The sequence below is a fragment of the Antechinus flavipes genome, chromosome 1, assembly GCF_016432865.1.
Source record: "Antechinus flavipes isolate AdamAnt ecotype Samford, QLD, Australia chromosome 1, AdamAnt_v2, whole genome shotgun sequence".
NCBI classification, from domain to species: Eukaryota; Metazoa; Chordata; class Mammalia; order Dasyuromorphia; family Dasyuridae; genus Antechinus; species Antechinus flavipes.
The window spans coordinates 290,539,837-290,555,902 of NC_067398.1; the positions used below are offsets into that span (position 1 = coordinate 290,539,837).

General features: G+C 33.1%; 1 long non-coding RNA gene across 1 annotated transcript in view; it reads right to left on the reverse strand.

Moving 5' to 3' along the window:
- The window catches only part of LOC127538672 (uncharacterized), a 136,389-nt gene that overhangs the window by 17,493 nt on the left and 102,830 nt on the right, over positions 1-16,066 (reverse strand). The window contains exons 2-3 of the long non-coding RNA XR_007947752.1: positions 763-845; positions 363-459 (exon numbers count right to left, since the gene is read on the reverse strand). This is a non-coding gene — a long non-coding RNA (uncharacterized LOC127538672). The remainder of the gene's footprint in view (positions 1-362; positions 460-762; positions 846-16,066) is intronic.

The window sequence follows — 16,066 nt, forward strand, 5'->3', positions numbered from 1 at the left end:
ATTCTAATAAAGAGGGAAAGGGAGGATTTGCAGAACTGAGAAGCAGGGAAACTGAGGCAGGACTGAGTCAGGATAATTAGGGAAATTGAGTCAGGACAATAAAAGAGAATTGTGGCATAACATATCCTTTCTGAATTTTAATTCTATTCTTTAAAAATGAAAACAAAACTACCACTCTGTTTTTTCTCTTTGGGTAATCCCCTGTCAAAAAGCTGTTTGTCACTTTTTCCACCTCAATGAAAATATTGTCAGTTCTTTCATTTAAAGTGTTGATTTGGGAGAAAACCAGTTCTCATTTGGGTCTTAATGTTCATCTAGAAAGGTTTTAAAACAAAATTTAAGACTTGCAGGTTTATACTCACCAAGTATCCCATGCTCAGTGGGCCAAAAAGGTTAGGTAGAATTGGCCTCTCTCTCACTTAAGCATTCATTGATTTGATACAGTTTCTTTTGTTACTTCTGAAATTGGAACAGGGAAAACTTGGATGAATAAAAGCATGAAATAAAATACACATGTAAAATGTGCTAAATTACAAGGGAGAGTATGGGAGGTGAGAGGCACAAGGATTGAAGAAACTAGGCTGTGTGAATGTTGAAGTTTCTGTGACTGCTAAAGTAGTCTGTTGAGAGGGAATTATAAAATACAAACTCATCCCCCCAAAAAGTCACAGAGAATGTGATATCCTTGTGAATTGCTTAAGGCACACAAACAAAATCGTCTTATAGGATTCACAGGTGAACTAAGATGAGCTGGTCCCTTACCATGTTTTCAACATTCATCTGTGAAAGTTAAAGGCACTCCAACAATGTTGAGTTTCCTCATGGTTACTGTTGGAAAGATGCTTCTGTCAAAAAAAAAAAAAAAAAAAAGATAGGCTATCTAATACCTTCTATTCAAGCATAATGGATTACTTGTAAAATAATGTTATATGTACATATACATATACACATATATGCAAATAAAATAATAATATATTTATTTGTTTAATAATAGCTTTTTTATTTTCAAAATACATGCAAAAGATAAACCATTTTAATATTAATCCTTGCAATTTTTTTCTCCCTCCCTTCCCTCTACCTCCCTCCCCTAGATAGCAAGTAATCCAATGTAGTTTAAACATGTACAATTTTACTAAATATGTTTCCACATTTATCATGCTGCATACACACAAAAAAATCAGATCAAAAAGGAAAAAAAATGAGAAAGACAAAAAGCAAGCAAAGAGCAACAAAAATGGGAAAATACTATATTGTGATCCACATTCAGTCCCCAATCTCTTTCTGGAAGCAGATGGCTCGCTCCATCAGAAGTCTATTGGAATTGGCCTGAATCACCTCATTGATAAAAAGAGCTGTCCATCAGAATTGATCATCACATAATCTTGTTATTGTGCACAATGTTCTCTTCACTTAACACCAGTTTATATAAGTCTCTTCAGGTCTTTATGATATCAAGCTGCTGATCATTTCTTATAAGAACAATAATATTCCATAATATTCATATAATGTAATTTATTCAACCATTCTTCCACTGAGGGGCATCCACTCAGTTTACAGTAAGGATCATATGTTTAGAAATGGAAATAACTTCAGAGGTCTCTTGGACCAATATTCTTATTTTTCTGATGAGGAAATTAAGAATCTTTTGATGGAGGGACTACTGGACCTAGAGTCAAAGAAACCAGAATTAAAATCTGCCAAAATCACTAGATGTGTGATTCTGGGCAGGTCACTTAATTTCTGTTTGTCTTAGTTTCATCATCTGTTAAAAATGGTAATATTAGCAGCACTTCCTTCCCAGCAAGTTGAGAGAATTCAGTGAAGTAATGTTTAGAAAACCCTTAGCAGGTCACCTGGCACATAGTTGGAACTTCAATGTGTGTTTCCTTCCCACTTTGCCAAAGGTTACAGAGGAGTAAGTGGCAGAACTGGGAATCAGACCCATGTTCTTTGACATTAAATCTTCCATTCGTGCTATGATATCACAGCAAAATGCACTTTTTCTTAGAAAGCACTATAAAATCCAACAAAACAAAGTTCACTCTCAGTTTATAGGAAATGATGTTTCCAATAATGTAATTTAGATCTTATCACTACTCATCGACAGACATTTTTAAAGTGTCCATTCATGCAGACCTGAATTCTAATGTTGGGTGACACTGGGAAAGTCCCAACCTCTTTGGACAAAAAATTCCTTTGATTACAAATCACATAGATAGAATTCTTGCCTTCTCTAGTTGTCTTCAGTTGAAGATGGGTGATGCTGATAACATTAAGCTTGGGAAAGGGTAAACAGACAGTTAAAGTGGCAAGTAATTTAGGGGGATTGATGTACAAAGCCATCAGGTTGTTTTCTGATAAATGAGATATGTAAAGGACATATCCCTTCCCTAGCTATAAAATCCTATAAACTGAAAAAAAAAATTAGTAGGTTTGCCTAATTGAAGTGGATGAAAAATGTTGGAAGTAAGTTTTTGAAATTTAAAAGTTTGGAGTTTAAAACTTTGTGAGAATAAAATGAAAGAAAGTTGTTAGTTTTATGGACTAGAGGATCTGATTCTTTGGGGATTTAGGGTGAGATAATTAAAGCTCACTTGGAGAAGTAATTTAATTAAGAATCATTTCATAAATTCAAATTAATTTCTCCAAATACATTTTTTTTTTCCTATGCAGAGATGGGCACTGTGGGTATATATACTGAATATATTGTTCAAGGAGATTAATGCAACAAGTGATTTTTAAAAAAAATTTTTTTCACTTGAACTGGGATGGGGTCATTTAACAAGCACATAACTTAAGTGGCTACTCTATGCCAAGCTGTGGGATAAGTGCTGATAATACAAAGAAAGGTAAAAGAAGTCCTTGCTTGGAGTCTATGAGGCTGAGATATCTAGAAATAACAATGATAGTGAAAAGCACCATGAAATAAACAAGAATAAAAATTTTAAATGGGTACCTTCATGGAGGTAGAGAGGAAGAAAGTGAATTTATAAAATTTCTTTAGCATAAATTCAGTCACTGAAGATTCCTAAACTATGGGTGAAGAATTTCCAAACCTCTCTTCTCAGCAATTTTCTCATAGATTCTCACTGGAAACTACTAAATTCATTTTCTTTCATTTTCATTTTAAAAGGCATATTTATAAGAACCAGTCCAGCATCACCTTCACTTAAGAGTAAAAATAAATTTCATTCCCTCATCTTTTATTACTCTTTGAGAATTCTTTTTTTTATCCAGTCTGTTCACAGTTTTTTCTTTGTAGCCATATTCTCAATAGTTCTCTAGTTATTGCAATTAACATTAAGTAGGGATTATGCCTTTTCACATTTTTGTCACATCTTTTATTTTTATCCTTAACCTTGAAAATATGTGCTTTCCTATGTACATGTATATCACTTTTTTTTTTCTTTTGGAGGATATGTTTGGTCATTTAGCCTCTATTTTGCAGACTACAAAATAAAAAACTAAATATTTGGAAATCAACTGTCTAATATATGGGTCAAATAAATAAATCAGGATAGAAAAATCTTAGGCTCAGAGTCAAATAGGAAGTTTGTCAATTGGCCTACCAAGTCATCTGCACTTTCCCAGAGGCAAGAAAGCAAAAATATTCTGCTGTCCTTGGAAGCTCTGCTTAGTGACTTAGCATTGTGAAAAAAATTTTTTTCCCAGGGTTTTTCTTTTCTTTTTCTTTCTTTCTTTCTTTTTCTTTTCTTTTTCTTTTTCTTTTTCTTTTTCTTTTTCTTTCTCTCTTTCTTCTTCTTCTTCTTCTTCTTTTTTTTTTTTTTTTTTGGTGGGGTTATTTGACCTAGGATTGAACTATGATTTGGCAATGTCCATTGATCTGGATAATTCTCAAAATATCTCCTGTAAAATTTTGTTTTGTAAATGTAGCCAATATCTGCTTCTATGTGTGAAGTGAAAAGACTTTTGGCTGCTTTTTTCAGCTCAATGTTCCAAAACTGAGCTTGTATTCTGAACTGGTGTTAACTTTGGCAGCAACACCTTTATGGCAGGAAGATCATATGTTTGCTATTTTGAGCAATCATTGTGATGATTGCTTTCTATCAGTTAAATTTCTCTAAAAAATAATAAATGCCTATTTTTATTAATTTCCCAATTTTTCAGTCAAAAGCTTATTTAAATACATTGGGATAAAACTATACTTCTTAAAGATGAGGACAGTTTTGTCCTTTTGGTATTGATTTTTATTTATAGTCTCACTGAGCAACGATTTGACTATACACAGATAACTGATTTGGAAAAAAATTTCCACTTTGACATCAGTTGCTCCTTTGTATCAAGATATATTCAATTTTTCTCTTGTGAGTGGGATCATGTTAAATATCCATAATAAGTGTATCCTAATTAATTTTTTAATGAAAATATTAATGGTATATAGGTATCAGATTTTAGGAAAATCAACAAACTATTGGTTTCTTCCACTTGCTAATATCAAAATAAATGTTTATATGTATATTTTACACAATATTGTACATTTGTTTTTCAAAGCATTGGTCAGCCTTGACATTTTCCCCAGAATTCTACAAAGTAAATTAACATAATATTAATTCATTTTTGCTGTGAGATCCTGTGATAATAAATATTCTTTGATATGGTCAGGGAAAAACCCCAGTTTGACTCTGTTGACCTTTTTTGTTATCACTCCTTCAACTAGACTTGTTCTTTCTGGCTCTTCTTTGAAATTTTCCTGTCTTCTTTTGTATAGGGAATCATTACTGTTTAACTTTCATTATTCTTACCGATTCTTTCTTTTTAAATTCATTAATAAAAATAATGTTAGATGGATGCTAAAAAAAAATAATAAATTTTCTTTGTCACAATTCACATGTGAATACATTAATTTCAGTGTCTAAAATAAAATAACTTTCAGTATTTCCTCTACTTCAGAATGGTTCTTGCTCTTTTTCTTTCCATTCATTTTCTTTCTTATATTGTTGTACTTAGTACATACTCTATTCTTTTGGTTCACCTTTTTTTATATTTTACTTTGAGTTATTTCATAAAATTCCTTCCAGATTTGTTTATGGTTCTTAAGCTCAGTGATGTTGAAAGTATGATTGTATTCCATTACATTTTATACATCATATTTTAGTTAACCATTGCCATATCATTGGGCATTTAGGTTGCTTCCAATTTTTTGGAATTTCAAACAATGCTGCTTAAAAATGTGTTTGAAGAGATAACTTTAGAATTTCTTTTGAAAACATTCTCAGGGTAAAAAGAACTTCTAAAACTTTCTTTTTATAAACAGTCTCAGGGTAAATAACCAACAGTGAAAGTATAGGGTAAAAAGAGTATGATTATTTTTATAACTTTGATTATATGCAGCCAGATAATTTCCAAAAAGACTTGTAATTCCATCAACAATGACTGAGTATATCTATTTGTTTACAGCCGAGAACATATTGATTCTTAGCTTTTGAATATTAGTGCCAATTTAGTGAATGTGATGCATTTAAGAGTGGTTTTAATTTGTACCTCTTTAATTATGTATCAAATTGACCCTATTAAAATTGAGTATTAACAATTTGAGTTTTCTCTTTTGTAAGCTATTTTTATATCCTTTGACCACTTAAAATCAGCAACTAAGAAATGTCTATAAAATTTTAATAGTCCATTTTATATTGTCATTTTTTTTTTGTATTCCATTGGATAACAATCTCTTTTTCCATATGATATTTTTCTTTTTATTTGAATCATATCATTTTATGAGGATTTTTATTTTTAGTTAAGGCTATCTATCTTGTTTCAAATAATTCCTTCTGAGTTTTTTTTTTTTTTTTTTTTTTTTTTTTTTTGTATTAACAAACTTATCTTCCTCCCCCTGAATTGAGATAAACACTTTATTCCATTACTAAGACTAAGTTGTCTGAACTATGGATCAAAATCCATTTCATGAATATTTCTAACCAGGTTTCCCAAACACATATGTTAAGTAATAAATCTTCATTTTAGTTTTTACTTTTTATAGGGTTATATAAACCATTAAAAAAAAAAAAAAACCTATGTTGGATAGCTGACATCTCTTCCTCTCTTTTTTCTTCCATTCTTCTTCTTCCAATACCATGTGGCTTTGATGATAACTTCTTTATAGAGCAAGATTTGTTATTTCACTGATATAAGGAAACTTTACAAATGCAGATCCTTTGTGACTTCTAATCTTAGAGAGTTGATCTTTCTTGTGGATTAAGTGGCTTGTTCAGGATCACAAAAAGACAAGACTGAACCTATGTTGTCTTCCTGACTTTGAAGTCATGTCTCTATTCCATCCACATTGTTATCCACATTTTTATATATCCATATCTTTATATGTTCGAAAAGTGAGGCTTTTATCAGAGATACTTTTTGGGGTCTGCTACCAGTTTTCCATTTTCCTTATAATTTTGGTTACAGTTTTGTTTTTGCAAACCTTTTTTAATTTAATATAATCAACATTGTCTGTTTTACATTTTATGATACTCTGTATATCTTCTTTCTAAATTCTACCTCATTTCCTCCCTCATTCATAGATCTGACATAATGGGTTTATGGTATTAACCTTTATGTGCAAATCATGTACCCATTTTGACTACACACACACACACACACACACACACACAATATAACAGTTGGCCTAAATCTAGTATCTGCCATACTTATTTCCAGTTTTTGTTCCAAAAGTCTGGACCTATGGGTTTATCATATGGTAGTTTATTATGGAAATTTAAGTTTGTATCTAATTTATTCCACTGATCTATTACTCTATTTCTTAGCCAGTACAAGATTGTTTTGGTAATCATAATAACCATTTTGTAATAATAATTACCATTTTTGCTTAAACAGTTTGAGATCTGATACAGTTAGACTACCCTTTTTTCATTGATTCTCTTGATATCCTTGAGCTTTTGTTCTTCCAGAAAAAAATTTGTCATTTTTTTCTAGCTCTACATAATGGATTTTTGATAGTTTGGTTGGTATGGCACTGAATAAATAGATACTTCAGGTAGAATTGTCATTTTTTATTATATTGGTCAACCTACCCATGAGCAATTAGTATAGCTTCAATTGTTTAGATCTGACTTTATTTGTGTGAAAAAAGAGGGATGGTTCAATATCAGGAAAACTTTTGTATTAAGCATATCAATAACAAAACTAATAGAAACCATCTGATAATCTCAATAGATACAGAAAAAGCTTTTGACAAAATTCACCAACCATTCCTATTAAAAACACTTGAGATCATAGAGATAAAGGGAGCTTTCCTTAAAATAATAACCAGTATCTATCTAAACCAACACCAAGCATTATTTATAATGGAGAGAAATTGGATTGATTTCCAATAAGATCAGGGGTGAAACAAGGATGCCCATTATCACCACTATTATTTAAAATTATGCTAGAAATGTTGGCTTCGGTGATAAGAAAAGAAAGAAATTTTAAAAATTAGAATGGGCAGAGGAGATAAGACTACCACTCTTTGTAGATTATATGTTATGTTTAGGGAATCCTAGAAAATCATCCAAAAATCTACTGGAAACAATTAACAACTTTAGCAAAGAAGCAGTATATAAAAAATAAACCCACACAAATCAGCATTTCTACATATTACTAAACAAAATTTAGCAGGAAGAGACAGAAAGAGAAATTCCATTTAAAATAATGGTAGACAGGGCAGGGGTGGGGTGGGGTCAGAGCCAAGATGGCAGAGAACAGACTGATCTTTATCTGAGATCCTCCTAGTGTTCCTCAGATCAACAACAAATCAAGACAAAATTCACAAATATATTGGAGTGTAACAAATTTTCAGCAGAAGATATTTTGGAAGAACTTCAGAAAAGGTCTATTTCAATGGGGTGGAGGGAGGGAGCAGGGAAGGGGTAGGCAGCCCAGTCATTTGCAACACAGGGACCCAAGATGTTGTAGGAATCTACTTTGGAAACTGTTAGACAAAATACAGCAACATTGGCTACTCTGTCCTGATTAGAAGCCAGTGGATCAGCAGGTTAGCTGTGAGATATCCAACACAAATACAAAAGGCAATTAGTAAGCCTCTTAACACCAAAATAACACAGGACTTGGCCATGCCCATCCAGAACCAGAAGCAAGTCAGCATCAATGGTCCAGGGCACCATAAAGCTGCTGTCACTTATAGAAGAAGCTTGGAACAATCTCCCCTTTGCCTTAAAAGCAGACCTCAATTTAAAAAAAAAAAGGATGAAATAGGAAAAAGAACTCTGACCATAGATAGCTTTTTATGAAGAAATAAAAGAACAGACCTTAAACCCTGAGGATCCTAAATGCAAATCATCTCCAAATGAAGACCCAATAGGTGATACGAGTTGGTCCCCATCTTACAAGGCTCTCTTGGAAGAATTTAAAAAGGATCTTAAAAGAGAGTTAGAAAAAAAATGGGGAAAGGAAATGAGAACTTTTCAAGAGAGTTTAGAAAAGGAAATGCAGATTTAGTGAAATGGAAAAAATCATATAATTCCTTACAAAATAGATTTGAAAAAGAAACCAATTCATTGGAAAACAGATTTTGTGAAATGGGAAAAAAATTCAATAAACCAAACATCCCATTTAAAAGTTTAATTGGTCAAAGGCAAAAGGAAATAAAAAAATAACTAACTGAAGAAAATAATTCACTAAAAATTAGAATTGAACAAATGGAAGTGAATGATTAAATGACATGTCAAAAATCAGTCAAACAAAACCAAAACAATAAAAAGTAGAATAAAATGCAAAATATCTTACTGGAAAAACAACTGATCTGGAAAATAGATCTAGGAGACAGAATCAAAGAATTATTGGAATTTCTGAAAAGCATGATGAAAAAAAGAGCCTAGACATCATCTTTTAGGAAACCATCAAGGAAAACTGTCCTGATATCCTAAAACCAGAGGGTAAAATAGTCACTGAAAGAATTTACCAATCACCTACTGAAAGAGACTCCCAAACTTTACTTCAAGGAAGATCATACCTAAATTTCATAATTATCAGATCAGGAAGAAAATATTGCAAGCAGCTAGAAAGAAAAAATTCAAATATCGAGGAGCCACAAACAGAATTACCCAGGACCTTGAAACTTCCACTTTAAAGCATCCAAGGGACTGGAATTTTATATTATGAAAGGCAAAGAAACTTGGATTGCAACCAAGAATTGACTATCTAACAAAATTAAGCATAATCTTTCAAGGAAAAAGATGGACATTCAATGAAACAGTGAATTTCATTCATTTCTGCTGAAAAGACCAGAGCTGAACAGAAAATTTGAACTTCAAATAGAGAACTTGAGACAAGCATAAAAAGGTAAAAAGGAAAGAAAAAATAATTTTCTTTTAAAAGTTAAAAAATATATAGAAATATATATATAGTTAAATATATTTTTAAAAGGAAAAGACATGTTATGGAAAGATATGTTTTACTCTTAAGATCTGTATCTCTGTTATGGGTATATTGAGAGGATGCAGGTAAAATTTGATTTTATTGTGATGATATAAAATAGGAACTAGAGGAGGAGAGGGAATTCTACTGGAAGAAGAGGGAAATTAAGTTAAAATGGGGTAAATTATATCTCATGGAGTGGCAAAAAAAGACCTATTACAATTGAGGGAAAGAATGGAAGGGAATGAGCATTGCATGAATCTTACTCTCATCAGATTTGGCTCAAAGAGATAATATCAGAAATATTTAGCTTCACAGAGAAACCTGTCTCACCCTATAGAGAAGTAAGAGGGGAAAGGGGAAAGGAAAAGGAGAGGCTAATAGAAGTGAGAATAGAAGTAGAAAGGGAAAGGTACAAGAAAGGGGGAAAGGTTGTAAAAGGAAAGAGCTATTCGAGGGAGGTAGTAGTCAGAAGAAAAATACTGGGGAAGAGGGAAAAGGGAAAAGGAAAAAAAACATAACTTGGGGAAAACAAGATAGTGGGAAATACAGAGTTAGTAAATTTAAATTTATGGGATGAACTCTCCCATAAAACAGAAGCAGATAGCAGACTGCATTAAAAGCCAGAGTCCTGTAATAGGTTGTTTACAAGAAACACATTTAACCAACAAAATCCAACAGCAAGAGATACAAAGAGAAATTCCATTCAGAATAACTGTTGATAGCATAAAATATTTGGGAATCTATCTACCAAAGGAAAGTCAGGAATTATATGAACAAAATTACAAAAAAGTTTCCACACAAATAAAGTCAGACTTAAATAATTGGAAAAAATATCAAATGCTCTTGGATAGGCCGAGCGAATATAATAAAGATGACAATACTCCCTAAACTAATCTATTTATTTAGTTCTATACCAATCAGACTTCCAAGAAAATATTTTAATGATCTAGAAAAAATAACAACAAAATTCATATGGAACAATAAAAAGTTGAGAATCTCAAGGGAATTAATGAAAAAAAATCAAATGAAGGTGGCCTAGCTGTACCTGATCTAAAATTATTTTATAAAGCAGCAGTCACCAAAACCATTTGGTATTGGCTAAGAAATAGATTAGTTGATCAGTGGAAAAGGTTAGGTTCACAAGACAGAATGGTCAACTATAGCTATCTAGTGTTTGACAAACCCAAAGATCCTAACTTTTGGGATAAGAATTCATTATTCGATAAAAACTGCTGGGATAACTGGAAATTAGTATGGCAGAAATTAGGCATGGACCCACACTTAACACCATATACCAAGATAAGATCGAAATGGGTCCATGACCTAGGTATAAAGAGCGAGATTATAAATAAATTGGAGGAACATAGGATAGTTTATCTCTCAGACTTGTGGAGAAGAAAGAAATTTGTGACCAAAGATGAACTAGAGACTATTACTGATCACAAAATAGAAAATTTTGATTATATCAAATTAAAAGGCCTTTGTACAAACAAAACTAATGCAAACAAGATTAGAAAGGAAGCAACAAACTGGGAAAACATCTTCACAGTTAAAGGTTCTGATAAAGGCCTTATTTCCAAAATATATAGAGAACTGACTCAAATTTATAAGAAATCAAGCCATTCTCCAATTGATAAATGGTCAAAGGATATGAACAGACAATTTTCAGAGGATGAAATTGAAACTATTACCACTCATATGAAAGAGTGTTCCAAATCATTATTGATCAGAGAAATGCAAATTAAGACAACTCTGAGATACCACTACACGCCTGTCAGATTGGCTAAGATGACAGGAAAAAATAATGATGAATATTGGCGGGATGTGGGAAAACTGGAACACTGATGCATTGTTGGTGGAACTGTGAATGAATGCAACCATTCTGGAGAGCAATCTGGAACTATGCCCAAAAAGTTATCAAATTGTGCATACCCTTTGATCCAGAAGTGTTTCTATTGGGCTTATATCCCAAAGAAATACTAAAGAAGGGAAAGGGACCTGTATGTGCTAAAATGTTTGTGGCAGCCCTGTTTGTAGTGGCTAGAAAGTGGAAATTGAATGGATGCCCATAAATTGGAGAATGGCTGGGTAAATTGTAGTATATGAATGTTATGGAATATTGTTCTGTAAGAAATGACCAGCAGGATGAATACAGAGAGGCTTGGAGAGACTTACATGAACTGATGCTAAGTGAAATGAGCAGAAGCAGGAGATCACTTTACACTTCGACAACAATATTGTATGAGGATGTGTTCTGATGGAAGTGGATTTCTTTGACAAAGACTCAGTTTCAATTAATAAATGATGGACAGAAGCAGCTACACCCAAAGAAAGAACACTGGGAAACAAATGTGAACTATTTGCATTTTTGTTTTTCTTTCCGAGTTCTTTTTACCTTCTGAATCCAATTCTCCCTGTGCAATAAGAGAACTGCTCGGTTCTGCAAACATATATTGTATCTAGGATATACGGCAACATATCTAACATATATAGGACTGCTTGCCATCTAGGAAAGGGGGTGGAGGGAGGGAGGGGAAAAATTGGAACAGAAGTGAGTGCAAGGGATAATGTTGTAAAAAAAAATTACCCTGGCATGGATTCTGTCAATATAAAGTTATTATAAAATAAAATAAAATATTAAAAAGAAAAAAAAAAGAAACATTTAAAGCAGAATGATACATTCAGAGTAAAGGTAAAAGGCTGGAGAAGAATCTATTATGCTTCAGCTGAAGAAAAAGAGCAGGGGTAGTGATCCTGATCTCAGAGCAAGCAAAAGCAAAAATAGATACAATTAAAAGAGATAAGGAAGGAAGTAATACAGATAATGAAGCAATATAAATACTAAACATATATGCACCAAGTGGTATAGTATCCAAATTCCTAGAGAAGAAGTTAAGAGAGATGCAAGAAGAAAAAGACAGCAAAACTAAACTAGTGGGGATTTCAAACTTGCTCTCTCAGAACTAGATAAATTGAGCCACAAAATAAATAAGAAAGAAGTTAAGGAGGGAAACAGAATGTTAGAAAAGTTAGGTATGATAGATCTTTGGAGAAAATTGAATGGAGACAGAAAGGAGCTTACATTTTTCTTGGTGGTTCATGGAACCGGTACAAAAATTGTCATGTATTAGGGCATAAAATCCTCAAAATCAAATGCAGAAAAGCAAAAATAGTAAATTCATTTTTTCAGATAATGATGCAATAAAAATCACATACAATAAAAGGGCAGAGGAAAAAGACCAAAAATTAATTGGAAATTAAATAATCTAATCTTAAGAAATGAGTGAGTTTTTACAGCTAGTGTTTCTGCTAAAAGTCTCATTTCTAAAATATATAAAGAACCATGTCAAATTTATTAGAATGCAAGTCATTCCCAAATTGATAAATGGTCAGAGGATATGGATACATAATTTTCAGATGACAAAATTAAAACCATCTATATTCACATGAAAAAGTGCTCTAAATCACAATTGATTAGATAAATGCAAATTTAAACAACTCTGAAGTACTATTTCACACCTCTCAGATTGCCTAAAATAATAGGAAAAAATATTGATAAGTATTGGAGTGGATGTGGGAAAACTGGAAAATTGATACATTGTTGGTAGAGTTGTGAAATGATTCAACCATTTTGGAGAGCAATTTGGAACTATGCCCAAAGGGCTATTAAACCCCTTGATCCAGCAGAGCTGGTCCCCTGTATTCCAAGGAAATCATGAAAGAGGAAAAAGACCCACATGTGTAAAAATATTTGTGGCATTTCTTTTTGTGGTAGCCAATGTTATGCCACAGTTCTCTTTTATTGTCATATCTTAATTTCTCTAATTATCCTGACTGAGTCCTGCCTTGGTTTCCCTGTTTCTCAGTCCTGCAAAACCTCCCCTCCCTCTTTATCAGAATACTTGATAAAGATAAAAGATCTTATACTTTAGAATATCAGAATTCCTCTCCCAATCCCAAGCTCATTGGAATGTCAGATACTGTCTTATCAAGATACTCTCCCCATGACCAGGGTGCTTCCCCCTGATTATGTCATCTCATCTCCAGAGGCTCACCCCACCCTGTCAATCCCATTCCCGCTCTCAGTACCCTGACTCCACCTCTGCCTCAGTCTACTCCTTGCATCTGAGGCATGTGTATATATGTCTTTGAGAACTCACATTGTTTGCTGGATTCTTGGAGACTAATGTCTCATTCAGCCCTGGAATCATGGCTCCATTGGTTCCAGTATATCTCTGCATTTAATAAATTATTAAATACTCTCTAATCTCTATCTTGCTCAGTTTCTCTGGCATTACACCAAGAATTGGAAAATGAGTAAATGCCTATCAGTTGGGATTGGCTGAACAAATTGTGTTGTTTCCAGACTAGTTCTCTGGAGAATCTCGGGGGCAGCCTGAATCCTTGGTCTTAGAAGAGAAGTGATGAAGTGAGACTCATGAATGGTCAAACATGGAGTCTATTTATTACAAATTCTCTCAGCATTATATACCCTAATACCCTTATGTAATTATAACAACACTGTGCATGCACTAATTAGATACTTCACATGCAGGACCACATAAACAACTTGCTATTGTATGTAGATGACTCTTTGCCACTTGGTATCACTCTGCTTTAATTACAGCACAGGTTGTCACTACCTCTGGACTTCTCAGGAAGGCCAAGAGCCCTTAGGGAAGATGGGGAGCCAAACTAGACATTGTTAGCAGATTCCCTCTGGTCTGGAGGGTCTTATATCTCACCCAGAGTTCCCCCACTAGCTGTGGCCCTTTACAAAGTTGTAGTATGTGAAGGTAATAGAATATTATTGTTCTATAAAAAATGATGAGCAAGCTGATTTTAGAAAGGTCTGGAAAGATTTACAAGGCTGATGCTGAGTGAAATAAACACAATCAGGAATACATTGTACCCAATAAGTGCAAGAATGTGGGATGATCAACTATGAAAGACTTGGTTCTTTTCAGTGGTTCAGTGATCCAAAGCAATCCCAATAGACTTTGGATAGAAAATACCATCTACATCCAGAAAAAGAACTATGGAGACTGGATGTAAATCAACACATATTATGTTCCACTTCTTTTTTCTGTTTTTTTTTTTTTTTCCTCTCTCTTGTGATTTTTTTTTTTTTTTGGTTTTGATTTTTATTTCCTGAAATGATTCATAAAGAGATGTGCATTAAAAAATTAATATACATGTAAAAAAAAAGAAATTATGAACTGGTTTATCTCTTCTGAAAAACAATTTGGAAATATATTTTAAAATATAGTCTTTGATTCATTAAAAGATATGGTAGGCAAGTAGCCCATATAAGTTAAAGACAGAGAAAAGGGTTAAATATATAAAAAAATTGTCTGTAGCAGAATCTTTGTAAATAACAAAGCTTTAAATCCAAAATACTCAGACTTCCATTGATTATCCAACAATAGGTTTCAGGCCAAGCCTCAAGTGGTCATGATTTGGATTCTGATTCACTCAAGAGTGAATGTAAATAGCATTCATTTCCATTTTGGCCAGAAACCCTGAGGGTCTTCTCCTTCCAGTTTAATTATTTAGGTTTTTTTTTTTTTTTTTTTTTTTTGACTAGGTGAAAGAGACCTTTCTTTGCCTTAATTGCTTCCTCATCTTAATTACAAAATAGGTGTGGCCTCAGTCAAATTGAGACTCCTTAAAGATTTTATCTTAGAAAGATCACGGTCTCTCACTGCATCTTTGGCCATCTCTAGGCTTCCTGATCTAGATCTGGACCCAGGTGACCCTGGAGGAGAAAATGAAGCAGGTGATCTTGTACAATTTGGTGAAAGTTTTAATATTATAGCTTAAAACTTTTCAAACACCCTAATGAAACCTTATACCATAAGAAATAGCATCAAACAAGAGGATGATGGGCAATGATATTGAGAGAAATTATTATTAATAACTAATGATTTGAGGAGATTCAGAGTTACCCCCTTTTTCTAAAGTTCTCATTTCAAAACTCTATCTCTGAAGGTTGAATTAATTTTTCTTCTCAATCTTGTCAGACTCCACCCAACTTTACAAGGAATTTAATCCAAGGTGAGGAAGCCTATTGTGCTCTTCACAGGTTTGGCTGGTGACAAATACTTTGAACAGATTGCTGGTCAATTTAAAGGAAATGACATAATCAAAGTTCTTTAAAATAAATTCAATTCCTCCTTATAATATTTTCTTTTATTACTTGTTAACCTGTCAGAATTGATCACCATTCCATGGAACAAAGACTTAAAAGAGCATTCTAAATATGAGTATACCACTGTGGGAATCTTTGGCATTGAGAATGCCATTGACCTTTTTTGTTAAAATGCTAATGCCGTGGTCTAAGAGAATAATTGCTGCTTCCAAATTATGTGATTTAGGATTTAGCACCAAATAATGAAATTGTAGGCACTAAATGTTGGGGTTGGGTCTCCTTGGGAAAAGGTAAGTTTATTGAGGAGACACTAGAATTTGTAAATATGAAACAAAGTTGGAAAAGCACATAGCAAGGAAAGGGGTTTTAACAATTAATGATGTAAAAGACGAGTTCTCTAATGGAATTCAAAATTAACCAGGAGAAAGGGAACACCCTATAAGGTTGGAGTATGCCCTTACCTGGCAGGCTAAATCTATAGAGAAGTTTAGCACCCTAAAAGAGCTAGTTAGTTATAAGAAGATA